Source organism: Mytilus californianus, unplaced genomic scaffold, assembly GCF_021869535.1.
Source record: "Mytilus californianus isolate M0D057914Y unplaced genomic scaffold, xbMytCali1.0.p SCAF_8, whole genome shotgun sequence".
In the NCBI taxonomy this organism is placed as follows: domain Eukaryota; kingdom Metazoa; phylum Mollusca; class Bivalvia; order Mytilida; family Mytilidae; genus Mytilus; species Mytilus californianus.
In genome coordinates this window covers 35,228,200-35,246,600 of record NW_026262734.1, presented here as the reverse complement: position 1 = coordinate 35,246,600, position 18,401 = coordinate 35,228,200, and the positions used below count along the sequence as shown (strand labels likewise).

General features: G+C 31.0%; 1 long non-coding RNA gene across 1 annotated transcript; it reads left to right on the top strand.

Annotated features, from left to right (window-relative positions):
* Positions 1-1,189: 1,189 nt before the first annotated feature.
* LOC127712661 (uncharacterized) lies at positions 1,190-5,002 on the top strand. The gene is made up of 2 exons (XR_007987232.1): positions 1,190-1,948; positions 2,023-5,002. It is a non-coding gene; the product is annotated as an uncharacterized LOC127712661 (long non-coding RNA).
* Positions 5,003-18,401: the final 13,399 nt, after the last annotated feature.

Here is an 18,401-nt window from a genome sequence, read left to right as displayed (position 1 = left end):
TGTTTATATGTTATATTTTTATAAATTAAAATTAATTTTAAAATCAACCAAAATGTGATACAAATTTAAATATTACCCATAAGAACTGTGTTTATAAATATATTTTAAATCATGAATGTCGTATTTTTAGGGATTAGATGACAGTACACATGTTAAATTAATATTGGAAAAAAATGAAATAATAAGAACTTTTTCATTTGAACATAAACTTTGCATATAATAATAGACTGTCACAGAGTTGAATTTTGATTTTTACCAAGGATGCAAAGTATTCCTAAATGCATTCCTGAGATGTGGTTTATATTTAGATAGAATAGTCCTAACATAAAATATTTTATTGTATAAATTAAGACAATCATAGCATATTCAAACACGATCGTTTTGAAGGATCATTTAAAAATATGGATAGATTTGAACAACACACTAATGTAAAATCCATGAAAATTCTTAGGTAATGCTGTTTTATATACCGGTAATATTTTACAATGCTTCCATAACAAAAAATGACATTAAATTTTATTCATATCAAAAAACCCTGTAAAAACATATTTCTGTTATATTTTAAGATGAAATTTTTATCTTCAATGGCAGCTAAAACATCTTTATTTTGAAGATCTTCAACTCAGGAAATCATTTTAATTTTCTCATTTTTGTCTTTTTTAATTTTTTGAGTTAAAAATATTTTACCCAAATATAATTTTTTAGACAGAGCTTGTTAATGAAATTCTTAACCTTATTAAATTTTATTGACTATATTTTTATTTCACTCACTGGAGTCATAAAGATTGGTTCATGTCATGCATATGATTATATGGTTCTCATTAATTCATTTTTTTAGATAGAATAGTCCCAACTTAAAATTTTTTATGGAATGATATAAACACATTGTGTAAAATTTCAGTAAGCCTTTGGTAAGGCTATTTCATATTTTATTCTATGATGCTTCAGTAATAATAAATGGCATCAGAATTTATTCATAAAAATAAACCCAGGTAAAAACATTTGTCAGTTATTTTTTTTTTTTTTATATAGTTTTTACCTTCAATGGCAGTTGATAATTTCTTTATTTAAACCCGAATTCCTTTTACTCAACACATTTGTCTTTTGCTTTATACTTTTGGTTTTTAAAATATTTTTATCCAAAGACATATTTTTAGGCAGAGCTGGAGTATGAAATGCTAAAAAACCTTATAAACTAATAAAGATTGATTATCTGGTTTTCATTTATTTATTTAAAAAAAAAATCCCTGTGTATGTTTATGATGAGTTTTTATGTGCATATTTGACAAGTTAATTATCAGGACTGATTTGAATCTTAACCAATTTTTTTTTTCAATTGATCAAGTTTTTGTTTTCATTTTTATTTTCATGAAATAAGTCAAAAAACACATTCCAACTCATTTTTAAAATACAATTATTTAAATTTTTCGAACTTGATATGCTGAAAGCCTTTGGTTTGAAAAAGAATGGAGGATGTTAAGTTTTGGATGGATTCCTCATATTTTTAGAGCTGTAAAATCAAACATGAAGTTTATTTATAGTTAAAGAATTAAGACAATTTTTAAAGTAAGGACCCCACACAAATTAGTGCCATATTGTGAAATATATGAAAGAGTGAATAAAGGTTAGAAATAGGTTGTATTATAATATTAAGTATTTGTAGTAGGCAAGATAAGTAATTTTGTTTCATGCTTTATTTATTTTGATCTGTAAAATCAGACAACCATTTGTTCTGGTGCTTATAGATGCCCAAAATTTCAATGATTCTTTTCTAAATGCAAACAAATGTATGATTGTATAATTTGTGACCATTCTATTTATCTAAAACATTTAACATTTAAAGAATAGGCATGACATGTATAAAAGTTTAATTATTTGATTAATAAGATATTGTGTGAGTGGTTGTAAAATTGAGTACAGTATAACAAAGAATTATATATATTATCAGGTTAAGCAACTGGTTCATGCCAGATATATATTATCAGGTTAAGCAACTGGTTCATGCCAGATATATATTATCAGGTTAAGCAACTGGTTCATGTATTTTATTTATGAAACTACATTTACTCATAGTTTTAAAAACATCCAAACATTCAAAAAGAGTAGGAGATTTTGTTTGTAATGTCGTATTGCATAATATTTGTGATAATTAACTTGTAGGCAAACAACAATAGAATTAGTGAAAAAACATCCTTTCCAAAACCAATTTTGATTTTATTAATTATTAGAAGTTAGAAAGATTATTTTCTCTGTAATGTATAATTTGTTTTATGTGAAATGTGTGATGCGATTAGATTTTTTTTCATCACAGAATGAATTTTTTGAATTGTATATTAATATTAAAGGGTCATGTTTAAATTCAGAAATTAATTCAAACTTTTTAAATTAAGTGTAAATTATGACAAATATTCCAATAGTGTTGAATATTGCATTATATACTGCTCCAACCTAAAATTAACCACGTTAATAAATCTTGCATTATTGTCACTTGTTGAAGATACAATACAATAAATATATTGATAGATTTAGTTCAAAAAATTAAGGATGTTTGCTCCTTTTGTTTTTGAATTTTTGCCAGATATTCAGAATCCTCTGGTTTATCTATGTAGTGCCATTAAAAATTTTGCCAACAAACCCCTACTTTTCTTTCCATAATTTTATGACATATATTTTAAAAAGCCATTTTTGAAAATCTTCTAAAATCCTTGTTATTTTTTCATAGTTTTTGAAAGAAAAAAGGTTAAATGTATGAAAAAGCTAGAGAGAATCACTTCCCATCAAATTTTCAATGGCTTATATCTCGAAAACAAGCACATGAATCCTTCTATATTTTCTGCTTTTTAAATTCCTTTATTCATATACTTTCAATTTATAACAGTCTTTTCAAAAACTTTTTATTTTAAAACAGAGTAGCAAACATCCTTAAATTATATAGGCAGCATGATAATTTCAGCAGATTTCACCAAATTGTGTTCTTAATTGTTGATATGCAATAGTTGTAGGGAGATTTAAAGATTCATATGTTTGCACTGCCATTTAACAAAAACATGTTTCTATTTGTACACCCTTGTCATAAACAGGACCTTTTATGCTATACTGTTGTCCATCTGTCAGTCAGATGTCTACATGTCATATAATAGCTAGAAAAATTATGAAACTTGTATGGAATATTTGATTCATTTAAAAAAATTTTTTTTTTAGGTTAGTCTTTATAGAATTATTGGGTATTAACCGTCAGATTTAAGGTAATTTTTTGCAAATCAAGCTTTTACTTAGCTCTAAACTGAGTATTCTTGGGTGTATTATTTAGTAACTTTAAACTAAGCTGTTTGTTCTGTTTAGTGTTAGTAAGCAACTTTTTATTTGGAAAATTTTCTGGTTTGAGGTTTTTTTTGCAGGGCCATCTTAATGAATGGAGTAAATGCCTTCTAAAGTATTACATTTTATTCTTTCAACAATTTTAATATGCACAGGACAGGCGTATCTTGTTTGTTTGGCATAGTTGATTATTATTTTTGTTATAACACATAAAAAATGACTAATTTATTGGTCAACATATGGAATCTTATAAATGTCTTGTTTTAATTCGCTAGTAAACAGACAACAAATGGAATCTTTTATATGACTTGTTTTATTGGCTAGTCAACTTTTGACCAATGGAATATTTTATAAGACTTGCTTAAGAATCTGTTATGACTTGTTTTTATTTGCTAGTCTACAGTCAACAACTGGAATCTTTCATATGTCTTGTATTTTTATTACTTGTCAGTGATAGGTGAAGTATGAAAGTTTGTAAAAAAAATAAAAGAAATAATTCCATTTTGTGATTTATTTGATCATACTTAAATTTAAGTCGTGTAAAAGACCAAACAAAGAAATAAAGTTATTTCTACAGCAAAAACTCTTGCCAGTGTTATAGTCTAACAAAATGCTTTAGTTTCATTTTGTTGTTAATACTTTTTAAGAATGTAATTAAATTTAATTAAAGTCTATCCAAACTGAATAGGTGATTTCCTTCTTATGAAATTTTGGTGTGCGAGATTTGCTCTAGAACCTACTATATGTTGCTTTTTTTAAAATTATTTTATCAAACCTTTTGCTGTTAAATTATTATTTAAAAAAAACCCTTTAAACACTGTATTTTTTCAAATACATGTAGATCTAATTAAAAAAAGTATTAAACAACTAAAACAAAACTGCAGGTAACTTTGACACATTCTTTTTTTTAAATAATGTTTTAACAATGTCAGTTTTGTTTTAAGGAAATACAACTGCTTATCATCGAATGAACTAGGATATTTATTGTTCATGAGGAAAGATTTAACCTTTCTCTGAAGGGCATTATCTTAAGAAAGATATTTCCAAATTTATGCATATACAATAACCTGTTTTTTTTATTGAAAGGTGCAATATTGTTCTGATTTGTATATATATTATTATTTACAAAACTTTGGTTTGTAATTTATAAAATGTTGTTGTACATATTTACTTTAAAAACTATGTATTTGAAAAACTATTTTGATCTGCAACATTGTAGACATACATTAATTCTTTTTGTGTATAAGAATTTTGGCGCATGTCTGCGGTACAAAATTTGCATCCTGGTATCTATGATGAGTTTATTTTATAGCAGTATGTTGATTACATTTCTGCCATTTTAGGTTAAGGAGTCTAAAAAGGTTATAATTGATAATTTTGTAATTATTTAAGACTAACAGGTCTTATTATTTTCAGGACTCTTTGAGCCTCTAATTATGAATAAATAACTACCATCTATATAATATTTGGCAATAATGTAGTTTTATTCATAGATATGTTAACATGGTCTATTATGTAACTTCCCTTTTTTTCATTCTGTTGCTTTGTAAACATTTTGCATTTGTATCTTCTTCCTTCCTTTCATTCATTTCTATTCTATGATTTCTATCACTATGTTATGTATGTACCATTAAGAATGGTTCAAATAATGTTTGTTAACGATAAAGAAATACATTTGATTTTTCTGCATGTCATATTATTTTGTCCATAGTAATAAAAATTAAACACAGAAATGCTTGCAGTCTATTCACCAGAAATCATATTTAGATATTTATAATGATATAAATAGAAAAAGATCAAATGCTGTTTGTTCAAAGTCCAGTGGCAATTTTATTTTATTTTCAAGCCGTTAACAAATCAATATTTAATGCAATCTAGGTTTTGCAAAATGGGCAGATTTAGATGAAGGGAACATATCGACAGCGGCATGAAAAAAGTTGCACTCTCCCTGCAGGATGCATCCGATATTATATTCCTAATCTGGAAGTGGTTGCATATATTTATACATCTCACAAATCCATAGGGACACTCATTTTTAGCTTGAAGCTTCCTGCCAGTATGGAGAAGTCCTTGAGACCACATTTCTGCAGCCCATTTAACCTTTGGAAAAAGAATGCATATTTAGTTATGTCAGAAGTAAATATGATATGATTCTTTCATTAATGAAATTACAAAATAATTTTATCAACATCTTGATTATTAACAGGTTGGGACTACTAGCATCCTGACGTCATAATACTTCTGCATAGTTATTTCCCAAATACAAAATGTAAACATTGTCTGTGAGAAATTGACTAATAGACACAATGAACCACACTGCATTGTGGACTACTACGAGTGAACTATCACACATGAAAACGTGGAATTTGGTTGAAAGGTGTCTTTTTGTATTGTATCTCGGAATCTCTTGTTTATTGTTTTTTATTCATCTAAAGTTATAAATATAATGTTTATATCATAATCGTCAATTTGCATGCTCAGATTTAAAAACATTCATGTTTATTTTCGTCTTGTCAAAGTAGTAAAGAACAGGTTTTCTATATTGTTATGCACTGTAGCTGTGCATTCATTTCACGTGAAATTAATAAGTAACTGTCCATTGTCCAGTAAAACTCCAAGCTCTTTAAAACTAGTTAACATAATTTAAAGGAATGGGTTACATGATACTGATTGCTCTTGGAATTTTCGTATCAAATATTCTTAATTTTTCCCATTAAAAATGAATGCTATTTCATGAAGGACAGAGAATACGACACAGAAGTCCTACTTGGTATCGAGCATTACAGGCTGCAAAACACCATGGCTTTAACATGTTTAAAGACATGCGCATAATTCATGTGCACAGACTATATATGTATGTTATATCGACTGGGAAACCTGTCTATTGTTGAAGACTTTATGATTACCCTTAGTTGTTTTTTGGTTTATTTTTATGGTTTCGTTGCTGTCTCCTTGGCATAAAACCACACCTCATTTGATTCCTATTCCGTAGTTTTAAAAATGTCAAATGACCTCATATACTTGTACACGTGTATTTGGCACAAGTAAGGGATATTAAATGGGATGGTTTATTATTTAAAGACACAAAACGTGCAAAAGTTAATAAAATAAAATACTTGTTATTAATCTCAAGTCTGAAAACTATAAACTCATAAACTTATTACACAGTTACAAAGACAATTAGTATTTACAGTAAGACAATGGTAGTGCAATTTTCAGTGCATGTGGTAACACTAGAACACACTTTCTCATGAAAACACTTCCGGATCATCTCTAGCTTGCAGCACTCGTTTTTTGGACAATGGCCCTTGTGTTGACCTTTGCAATGATGTAGGTTATATATCATTAAATCTATTTGAATTTTGTTCAAAAAAGAAAAAAAATTGTGAGTGCGTCACACGGATACTTGACACTCGCTTTCCAAATTTTATGAGATCTGAAAAGTTAGGAGCCTCCCGTTTTCGAAATATGAATGCAAATACAACTGTTTCTAAATACTAGATATTTCAAATGTATTAAATTGTGAAAATTTATCTAAAAAAAAACATTGTTTAAACGAGGTACAACTTATCATCTTTTAAAGTTTGGTGTCGTTTGGTTGCTATAGTCCCATGAATGAATGTCTGAAATCTCAAATGTATAAATATATAGATAGATGATAATTATATAGATAGATGTTGATTATTTATAGTGGGAGTTTTTTTTCCGCATTTGCATTTCCCCGACAAATGAGACTTTAAAAATGTCTGAAACCTTTGTTTATCGATTCGAAATATAAATTGCTAATGTTCGAATATTTCAAACACTATTTTCTTAGGACTGAAACACTTATTCAATAATCTTAGCACAGCATTTATACTTTATATCATGGTCTGTAAATGCAATCACATAAGAAGAAAATATAACTTTTCCGGCATTCTGTGAAAAAAATCGTTGCATATTAGCAAGACACATGTAATCTCAACAAGTTGTAAGCACGTAGTAGTCCATCATGCATTGCAACTCATTACTTGGATTGGTCGTTGACCCAGCTAAAACAAGTTGAGTATTATGTAAACAAACAATTATATATTGGCGGAACATTAGTATTCTAAATTATGCATACCCGTATAAGGTAGTGTACACGACCTGATTAAGCATTGTTAAATTTTCCAGTTGCACTGACCCTTGAGTGCTAAAATATTTTTCTAAGAGCATTTATTAGATGAGGACACACAGAAGATGCAAAAAGATAATAATTATTTGCATTAGTTTATGTTTATTTCTGGCAATTAAGAATATCACAAGTAATATTATGCAATGGTAACAAACTGCATATAAGGCTTGAAAATATACACCAGATTACAATTGTCTTGTTTTGTTACCTTCCTTAGTCTAATGGTTACAAAGGGTCAAAGGAAAACAGATATGCATATTCTTGTGTTATTAAATGTTTTGTTATGCAATCTTTATTTTTACCATGGGAGCAGAAGAAAGAAGTACGCAGTTACAATGTATTTATAAATGTTGCTCTTGAACACGTGTATTTGTTTACTTGAAGCAAATGTGCTTAGTTCAAAGCTTGTTTATGTTTAATTTAATTGTATACACAGTTAGGTATTACCGGTTCAGGTAATACGTTTACTTGTCATGACAATTTCATGCTAGAATTTGTAAGTGCTAAATTATTGTATTGGAAGTATAGATTGTCATTCGAGGTTCGCCTTTACGATAATACAGTATCGTTTTTTGAACTAGTCGTAATTTGTCTGAATCGTCTTAAATGCTTAGAACTGAACAAAGAGCTTCTCCTTGCAGGAAATATATATCCCAACAAAAGGATTCTGCAGCAGCTAAAACTTATTTTATTTTCGTTGATACCTCATACCACTTCAAGACAATTTTATAGATCCGGACAGTCTCAAACGAAAGATTAAGGAAGACATCTCAAAAAAAAAATCAAGACACTCATAAACCTAAAACGAGGATGTATAAGAAACCTATTATAAGCAATGCAAAGTCATTCTATCTTCAAATACGCACGCCTTTAGAAATGTTCTTGAGCTTATAGACAAGTTAAAGGAGACATGACACGATTTTTTTTCTGAAAATAAATCAATACACATTTGTCTTAAAACACGTTTCATGTAATTTGGGTATGTCAAAACCTGACGAATCGGCATTTTGTAGGTTATAGAATCCAACGCGTGTCATAATCAATGATTTTTAATTACATAGCGATCACGTGGCCGTGATAAAGGCATTGGTACCGAAAAAATGTTTCAAACATGACAATGTCGATAAATTATCTGCACAATTACATGCTACACGGTGTTGACAGCAAAATTTCCGATTACTCCCAAACTTCAGACACTTGACATCATCAATTCAGCCATGTGTGTGAAAAAAAAAAACCCAAGAAAAAGACATTAATTTTTCATCCGACCTGTCCAACATCGACGATTTTTCAGCCAATACCGATTGGCTTGTGACCACACAGATTGGTTCGTATGATGATACATTTTATAAAGCTCATTATTGTTATAAAAAACTACCATAAGAATAGAAAGTATAAAAAAGAGGTGAATAAATTTCGAATTATTGATGATATCATATAATCCACAGAAAATAGGGTTACAGCAACGTTATACACCAGTAGCAGAAAAAACCCCAGATTTAAACTCATACAAGACGCGTGTTTTGTCTACAAAATATTAATCAAATGCCGCTCGAAAAAAAAAAAAGTTAAAAAGGTCAAATAAAGTAGGAAGTTGTAGAGCAATGAGGACCCAAAATTCCGAAAGGTTTTGCCAAATACAGCTTAGGTAATCTATTCCTGGTAGAAAATCCTTAGTATTTCAATCTGTGAACACTCGACAAGTGCAACTACTGCACACAACTTTAGATTCAATAGTTTATTAAAGTCTCACACAGCAAGATCATTGGTTTACCAACCTAATGAAATCCATAGCAGCTCCCTAACCTTTCAGAAGTCATCGTAATGCAGGTCTTGCACTTACTCTTCAACCGTTGTCATTGATAAGTTTTTGATTAACTACTACTACAATGTAGTAACTTTCAGTCTGTTATTATGATAATGATTTTATAGAAAATTTCTGATACAAGTTTCTTTTTAGACAATTGTCAGTCATAGGACTAATTTAAAACAGAAAATGTAGATTAGTTGTGCTGTAAATTATATGGAGAACGTACAATGTAGATGAGAGTCCTTTTGTTCTTGGCGCTTTCAAGGACGGTTATGTTATCCCTGTTATAGAGACACCTTTTAATATGTAGCATAAAAATAATAAATCAGCACTGCAGAATTCTGCGTTTGTCACAACGGCAAGCACACCGCTACTCAAAAGTTAGAAACGACTTATTTTAAATATGAGTCAATTGAACAAACACATTAAGTACTACAAAATTTTTTTCAAGGACTGGAAGATCACTTTACCATATTTTGACAAAAAATGTGTTTGACCTGAAGTCTGGTTATTTTCACATGAATATCTGCCCACAGCAACATACATTCTTAGGGTTTCAGTGGGAAGGTAAATTTTACTGTTATATCGTATAAGCTTTTGTAATTACAACTGATTCGTAAATTTTCAGCCAATTGTTTAAGGCCACTAGTAAAATTTGGCGTAAAAATGAAAAAAAAAGTTGTTTCGAATTTAGATGATGGATTCGGCATGGGTCTCTTTGGGAAAAAAAGGTAATGAGCAGTCGCCCTTTGTCAAAAGGTCCTTGGTGGGTCCTGGATTCCTTATAAACGAGGAGAAGATTATATACAACACTGCTACTGAGCTAGAATAATTAGTTATATTATGGAAACCAAAATAACTCAATTTATCTATCAATCAACACGTAGTTGACAATTTATTTTCTTCATTTAATGTTTTTTTGGCTAATTTCCCGTATATTACGGCTTGATATTTAGCTCAGCTTATAGGCAGAGATATTTCTATGACTCCAGTAATCGGAAATGTGGCAAGAATCGTTTTAAAATTTTATTATATCGAAATAGAAAATAGAACGGGATTTGATAAGCTCATTTCAGGATGCAAACCATAAGAAGTTTCATCAGAGTTCTGGTAAGAAAATATCACCGTGATTGATGGCTCTAAATAAGGTTATTACAGTGAATCAGCTGCTGTTATTCAAACAGATGCCATTGATATAGCCACTTCTGCATATACTGTTGAGATAGAAAGCAAGATTATAAATGAATTATGAAATTAGTGAAATGGAACAAAGCTCTACTTGGTGAAAGCTTAAAGCAATGGAGTATGCGATTATTTTCTTTCATCAGTTTTCCTCAGGAAAAACTGTAAAGTTGTTTATTGACATTAAAAAATGTGTCAAAATTGTTACTTCGGAAAGTATAAACAGAAAATGTTAGCATAATCGCAAAATCTTTTTTTTTTTTTTTCATTTTCAATCGCGAATGGGGTATCAATTGATATTCATGAATTCCTAGAGAAGAAAATGAATAAGATGATTACAGCATCAAATCAAGGCAACAACAGATAACTGGTGCTCAAATATCATGAATCGATCAAGAAGCAGTCAACCAATTCGTGACGGTGATCGTAAAACATATGTCGTGTCGATATCAGTCGTTCTTCTTCATGAATTTTTTAGGAGGCATATTTGTGTAAGGAACATACTCCTGAATATGAAATCAGTAGTGTGACATTGCACTGGCGTAACGTATTAACCGAGATATGTCAACGCCATTCGATGGAGCAAATTGTATATTACTGCTGAGGAATGGGAATTTAACAATTGAAAGTTGTAATCATTACGTGTGTAATAGATTCTACTTTGAAGTCATCCATTTGTGTCAATATCATGGCAAAAAAAAAATCAAAAAATAAAGCATCGATCGTATCATTAAATTCAAGTTCACTGGAATATATGAGAGGTAGGCACTTATTAACTTATTAAAATGTGGGAACTTGGGAGTAACATAAATATTTTTCAAATGTGGTATCCATTTTTGATTGACATATTTGCTAGGGATTTGAATTGAAATGTTTTTAAAATCAACTCATCATTTTGGTAACCTTAATCTGAAGCATTAGATGCGTTTTTCCCCAAGTATGGATCATTTCAAATAATTGGTTGTTTCCACCATCTGATAAACATGATAAACATTTGATGTTCTGAAAAGAATACGATATTCAACGGTTTGGTTCGCTGAATGTGGCTGTTTTGCTTGATGCGTCTTAGACAAGGCCTTTATATCTATAGAGATATTTAAATAAACATGAACTGTTTGGGATGTAACCTTAATATTTGTTTTTATATTGTAGCAGGCCGGTTTGGATGTTGACACGACACTAGTATCTATAATGTTATTATATCTGACACGGTCAGTTATTCAGTTGTTGGCTCTAGTTTCGGCAATGATATTGTACCTAATATTGTAACATTGAATATTATTAGATTTTACTATGTTTACACTAGTATAACATGTATATGTTTGAAATAGGCGAAGACTTTTTTGTACAAATAATATATTACAATTTAACTTTTTTCATATATATTTGCAGCGGGATAGTGGTCAAAATTAAATTATCAAGTCACCCCTTATAATGATCCGAACAGTTTGTTCAGTAAAGTTACCGGGTTTCCTCTTTCATCTCAGGCTGCGATTACTCAGAAGAAACGTAGATATTCCTTCCATTCATGGTGTATTAAAGTGGACTAGTCAATATTCCTTTTCATAGCTTCTGGCATCTCAATTGCACATTTCCTTATAGACAGGTTTATCCATGTCTTATCTCCAAAACATGTGCACTGCCATTAAGAGGTCACGTGGTACGTCGGCCATAGCACTCGTGAATGATAACGCACGTGCAATCAATAATCTATATAGTCTATATAATTATCGGTCATTTATAACGTTTTTCTTTCACATATTTCATGTACATATGACCATGGCAAATAACGATAAATATACGAAAGGGGGTGGAAATTCTTGTGCTGTTAATGGAAGTTCTAATAATCGTCGTAAATTAAATGATTGGAAAGTATCCTTTTGTGAATTACATGGACAAAATCACGAAGACTGTTCTTATTTGGTTCCATTTAAACTACATGTTATGTCTGCTAATGAGACAAAACGATTGCAGTGGATAAAAGCTTTAGATAGAAAAACACTTCTAAAACAAGTATTCGTATGCTCGGATCACTTTTAGACGGTGCTCCGACTGAACAAAATCCTTTTCCGAAATTAAATCTTGGGTATGAAAGCCAGAAACCCCCCGTAGACCTAAACTGTCGAGACAAGAACCCGAAAGTAGAAAAAGAAAACGTTTACCGGTGGAAAGCAGTAGTACCGAGATGTGTGTTGACATTAATCAGGCTGAAGGACCGTCTAATTCTGAACAGCTTCCAGAAATTTTTTGTGATTTTAATGTTGTTAATCCACCTACGGCATCAGTTGGAACACAATATGTCGATTCTGATTATATGATTTCACAAGATCACATGTATTCAAAACCCTGGACGGACACACAGAATACCTTTACCCAAACGAATACGGTGTTGACTGAAGAAAAGGGGGTTCAAGTCAAAATTGAAAGCAGCGCTATGTCCGCAAAAATAAGTATAGTAACGGACAGTGACTCTTTGTTATATACTGGTGTAAGTAAAGAAGTGTTCTTTACGTTAGCAGCGGTTATGTCAGAAGTAAATACATTTAACTTTCAACTTGAACTCGCCGACCAGTTACTCCTAGAGTTGATGAAACTTAAATTAAACTTGCTGTTTGATGACTTAGCTCGTAGATTTGGAATTTCTAAAAGTTTAGCTGTAAAATGTTAATGCTTGGATGCCAGTCCTTGCAGAAAAACTTAAGGATTTAGTCGCATGGTTGCCGAGGGAAACAATACGAGCATGTTGTCCCGAATCTTTCCGAGGAAATTAACCTCGCACCACTGTCATAATAGACTGTGCCGAAACATTTATACAACGAACTACGAACTTGAAAACTAGAAGTGAAACTTTCAGTAATTACAAGTCGCACAATACCGCAAAATATTTAGTTGGAATATCTCCACATTGACAAATCATGTTTATTTCCGAAGCTATTAGACGTATTGCACATGTACGAATACATGTAGAGCGTGCTATTAGGAGACTGAAAGTGTTTAAAATTTTAAGTGGAACTGTACGAGTGTCGTCTTTAAAGAATTTTGATGACATTCTTTTTGTTTGTGCCGCATTGGTAAATTTGAGATCAGATTTAATACGGGATGTCAATGTAGATACGGATTGAATCTAATTACATTGTAAATTGTGTTTTTCGTCCTTCGTTTGTTTTTTATTACATTTTTATTCAACCCTCAAAATGTTTTATTTTAATTAATTGATTTCCATAATTGACTTGAATGAAATAATTCAGGAAGTGTGATATATATCAATGAGACTGCAACCCAACAATAAAAGTTAAGATTAAATCATCAAACAGTCTTCAATGAACAATGGACCCAATCTCCTGTCTTGGAACAACATTAAATGTGAGTGTGTAAACTAGCTTGGAGACGATAATTCCTGGTCTTTCCTTATTATTATTATAATTATTATTATTGTTATGAACAAGTGAAAAATAAAAGATAATTGTATATTTAATCATATATACTGGTAATTCTAGACCTGTTCATAACTTTTTATTATTAAATTGTATCGAATTATAAGCATATGGACTTATCAAAGTCGGAATTGTGGGTCTCCTGAAGTGAAACACTGTTTGCCTTTCCAACTGTGATTATCCCTAGTAAATTACACACATGTCTATGAAGTCTTCTTGTTCAAACATCAACATTGCATACCAATGTGTTATCTCATTAATATGAGATAATTATTAACATAAGAAGAGAAATTTAATATTTTTTTTTTCAGAAGAGTGTTTACTAAATAAGCATTTAATTCAAAATGAATTATTTACTCACTAGTTTTATAACGTGTGTGATTGATTGAGCTATTATGCACTACAAGGTACATGTAAACCTAACCGTATACCAAAAACATAAGTATTCAAGTTCCAAGTTTTTCCTTTTTGTGTCATTAAGTTCAATATATTTGTTGAAAAAGGCATAACATTTCCTACATGCACTAACAGAAATATGTTCACCATGCTCCTCTTGAATAATCACATTTGACATAGGTGTACAAGTAAAACTTTTGTAAACAGTTGTTCCCTTCATATCGAACAGTTTCGACATAGCTGCTTTGAATTCCGCATCTGAGGAAAATAAAGGAGTTTCACGAATGTTTGGCACAGAATCTTCATTATTTTCCATGACAGTTTCACCAACCTTGGGCTTCTTAAATGTTATATTGGAAAGTGCCTTTGGTTCCACATTCCTGGTGGTCCCTTTATTCCATTGTGCACTTTCATCAGTGCAGGCAATCCCCGTAAGACTATTTCTCACAGCATGTTCCAATTTCCAAAGAAGAGCCCCAACATGACTACACGAATGACATCGGCCTGTCATACACGAACACCGTCCATTTATCACTGTGCCATCTTGTGTAGAATGTACATATACACTGTTCATTCTCGATACTGTTTGAGAAGAACGGACTTCTGCCCTCATTAAAAACGTATTGTCAGTATAAACATGGTGCATTATAGATCCGACATTTCAACTTTGAAAGTAATTATAACTGTGCAGGCTTTTGAAATTCTTAATTTCTTGACCATCGACAGCTTTTGACGAAATTAAAAAGTTGTACACATCACCGTCCATAACATTTGGCCATAACCTCATATCGTCTGCCCATGTTGTTATTTTATCTTAGCCTGGTGGATTCAGATCATTCATTTTGGTTGTATCAACAATAACATTGTGCGTGTTCAGATAGCGTGCTTTCTCTAATGTTTACAATGTTTCACGACCTTAATGGCGACCGGACACCGATGACCTCGTGCGGACACGTGCAATACTAAGGGGGATAATTAGAAAGACCCGTCTATATTTAAGTCATTTATCTGAATCTGCAAATTTGTGTTTGAACTAAATGATGCTTTTTATTCCATAAAAAATGGGCACAGAAATTAGCTGGCACTGATAACCCTTGTGAAAATAATATAGTTGCATCTGTTCTTGAAGAGGCTCATGGGTCATTCGATTGTTAAAAAGGAGCCTATAACACCACAAATTGAAAAAATAAATATTACATGGACAAATGCTTATACTAATTGTAATTTAAAACACGTCAGAATAGCGTGTGAAAAATTCTAATCAAAGACCTAACATTTTGTAGGCTAGACGCGCGTTTTTGTCTACAAGATGCACTAGTGACGTTCGAATCAAAAACTTTCAAAGGTCAAATATAGGTTTATTAGCTTGTGCAGATTTTTACAGATTATCCGGGTAAGTTATCTTGAGAAGGTCTGAAATACAGTTATCCTTACTTACTTATCATTTCATTTAGAGATGAGCAAAACTGATTTTTACAGGGATGTAAATATAGAGAATGTTACATGCCAGAAAGCTGTACTTCAGCGTTATTCAAAGTTGGCTATTATTATGGAAGAAGCTATGCATTTATTTGTAAATCAATTTGTTTATGTTAAACCATTGAGCATATTAAAACTTGAAAACGCTGGTAACATTTTTTACACTTGAGTCCGAGAGATTTTGTTTTTTTTTGTTTTGTTTTGTTTTTAAAATAAAAATAGAAATATAAATTCTTTTTTGAACCAATCATGGACCTTGCGGGTTTTAAATTTCGTACAATGATTTTTTTAATGACAATGAAATAATAAAATATAGCATTATAGAACAATGAATAGTCAGTGCATATACATGAGAGAAATGTTAATAGGGTAAGAGTGTTATTGTCATCAGCATTTGCAAGTTTATAGTTTTAAAAAAGACGATTTTAATTACACAATTTGAGGTCAGGTATGGCTACTGACGCGACAGAAAGTGTGGTAGATAATCGATTGTTTAAGAAACACGGGAGATGGAAAAGTGATAAAGCCAAATAGTGATAATTCAAAGACCCATGTTGTCTTTTCTTGAAATTAAGGCTTGTCAAATTTTTAATTTCAATACATCAATATTTTTTATCATTCGAACCTTCTGTGCTGTCCTGGCGAGCTGATAACCAAATTACGCGATTAAGTTTACTTAATATATGATTTGTGTTAGCTTAAAGATTTGAAAAAACATGTTTATTTTTAATTTGATTGGATAAACAGTTATTTATAACCTGTTCAGGTCATAAGGATCATGATAATTTCATAGTTTGAATTTATGTACCAGCCCGTATAAAAATCATGCAAAATTTGATTCGTTGTTGGAAAGCCTACTAATGATTTTTTTATATCTTATTTAGGATATAAAAACTCATTAAGGATAACCGGCTTATAATGCAGAAGACCAGACGCGCGTTTCGTCTACCTTAGACCAACCAGTGGGACTCAAACCAAAATATTTGTAAAGCCAAATGAAATATTACGAAGTATATTATATAAAAGGATTTATATTTTTATAACCGAAAATTGTGCGAAACACGGCTAGGGTAATCTAATTTTTTTTACGAACAGTAAAATTACAGAAAATGAGCATATTAATAATATTTCATGTCAGCACAAAAGTGTTGACTACTGGGCTGATGTTACAGGTACCCTCGGGTTTGATTTTGACAAGACTTAAATCTTATTTTGAATCTAACATTGCAAATTCAATAGAATTGGGCAAAGAATACTATTCAATTGGATTTGTGACACCTATCTTAACTTTGGACATCCATTTGACTGTTTCATTAGCCTTTTCATATAATCGAAATTACATATTACTTAAAAAGGTAAAAACTCCAACTTAACATCAGATGTAAACATATTAAATTAAAATATATGTATGCAGTTTAATCCTTTTGAAATTTATGATATTCCTTCAGTTTTTGTATGTTTTTTTAATTTTTCTTCTTAATCGATTTATGAGATTTGAACATCGGTAAACTATTTTTGTCTTTATTTACTAGACAACAAACTATTTTTAATGTTCTATCGAATCAGAATTATCACCAGGTGTGTACTTACACGAGCAACACGACGGGACCACATGTGGAGTTGGATCTGCTCAGCCTTCCAGATCACCTTCTATCACCTACGTTTTTGGTTGGGTTCATGTTGCTCAGTTTTAACTTTTCTATGTTGTGTTTTGTGTACAGTTGTTTGTCGTTAGGTCATTTTTTGTTTTGTCATGGTGTTGTCAGTTTATTTTCGATTTGAATGTCCTTTTGGTATCTTTCACATCTCTTTTAAAAGCTGTCCTAAAAACATAAGTCAAAACTACATCTAAAACGACATAAAACTTTTGTTCTTTTTTACTTTGATCTGTGTCTCATCTCACTAGAACTTTTCTTGGTATTAGATCTTTCTATGAAGGGGTCGCAGAATAAGCTATCCTATTGATGTAATCTGACTGTCGTTGCCTCTAATTAACCCTTACTATATACGTTTTCTCCAAGAAATGTCCTGTTAGAGAATGTTCTGTGCTGATGATTTGGTCCTGATCGGTGCCAGTTGGTCCTGATTCTGATGATTGCAGGAACGCTCACACCTTTGACCTTTTAAATGTTTTTTTTTTCGAGCGTCACTGATGAGTCGTTTGTAGACGAAACGTGCGTGTTGCGTACAAAGTTTTAAGCCTGGTATCTTTGACGAGTGTATTGACTAAACATCTAAAAGCCAGGGATGAGTAAAAACGCAGCAATTTTAAGATCTATATTACCTAAAAGGAACTTAACAGAATAACAGTATTATATCAAGGCAAACTTTCCCTGAAGGAGGATGAAGAGTGTAATAGACAGACAGAAACTGTAAACGGCAAAATGATCGACAATAAAAGATTATGAAAATGTCATAACATTTGAATGCAAGGCCGAAAATCAGTTTAAGAAATTCACTTATATAAACAAAAAAAAATTATTCATTAGGTCGATGTTAAAATTCAGATTCGAGAATAAATTTATATGATTCATAGTGTTTGCACATATAATAAAGGTATGAATATTTACCAGGAATAGAATACTTCCGTTCCAAAATTAACCTAGGTCATCAATAAAAGCTGTAA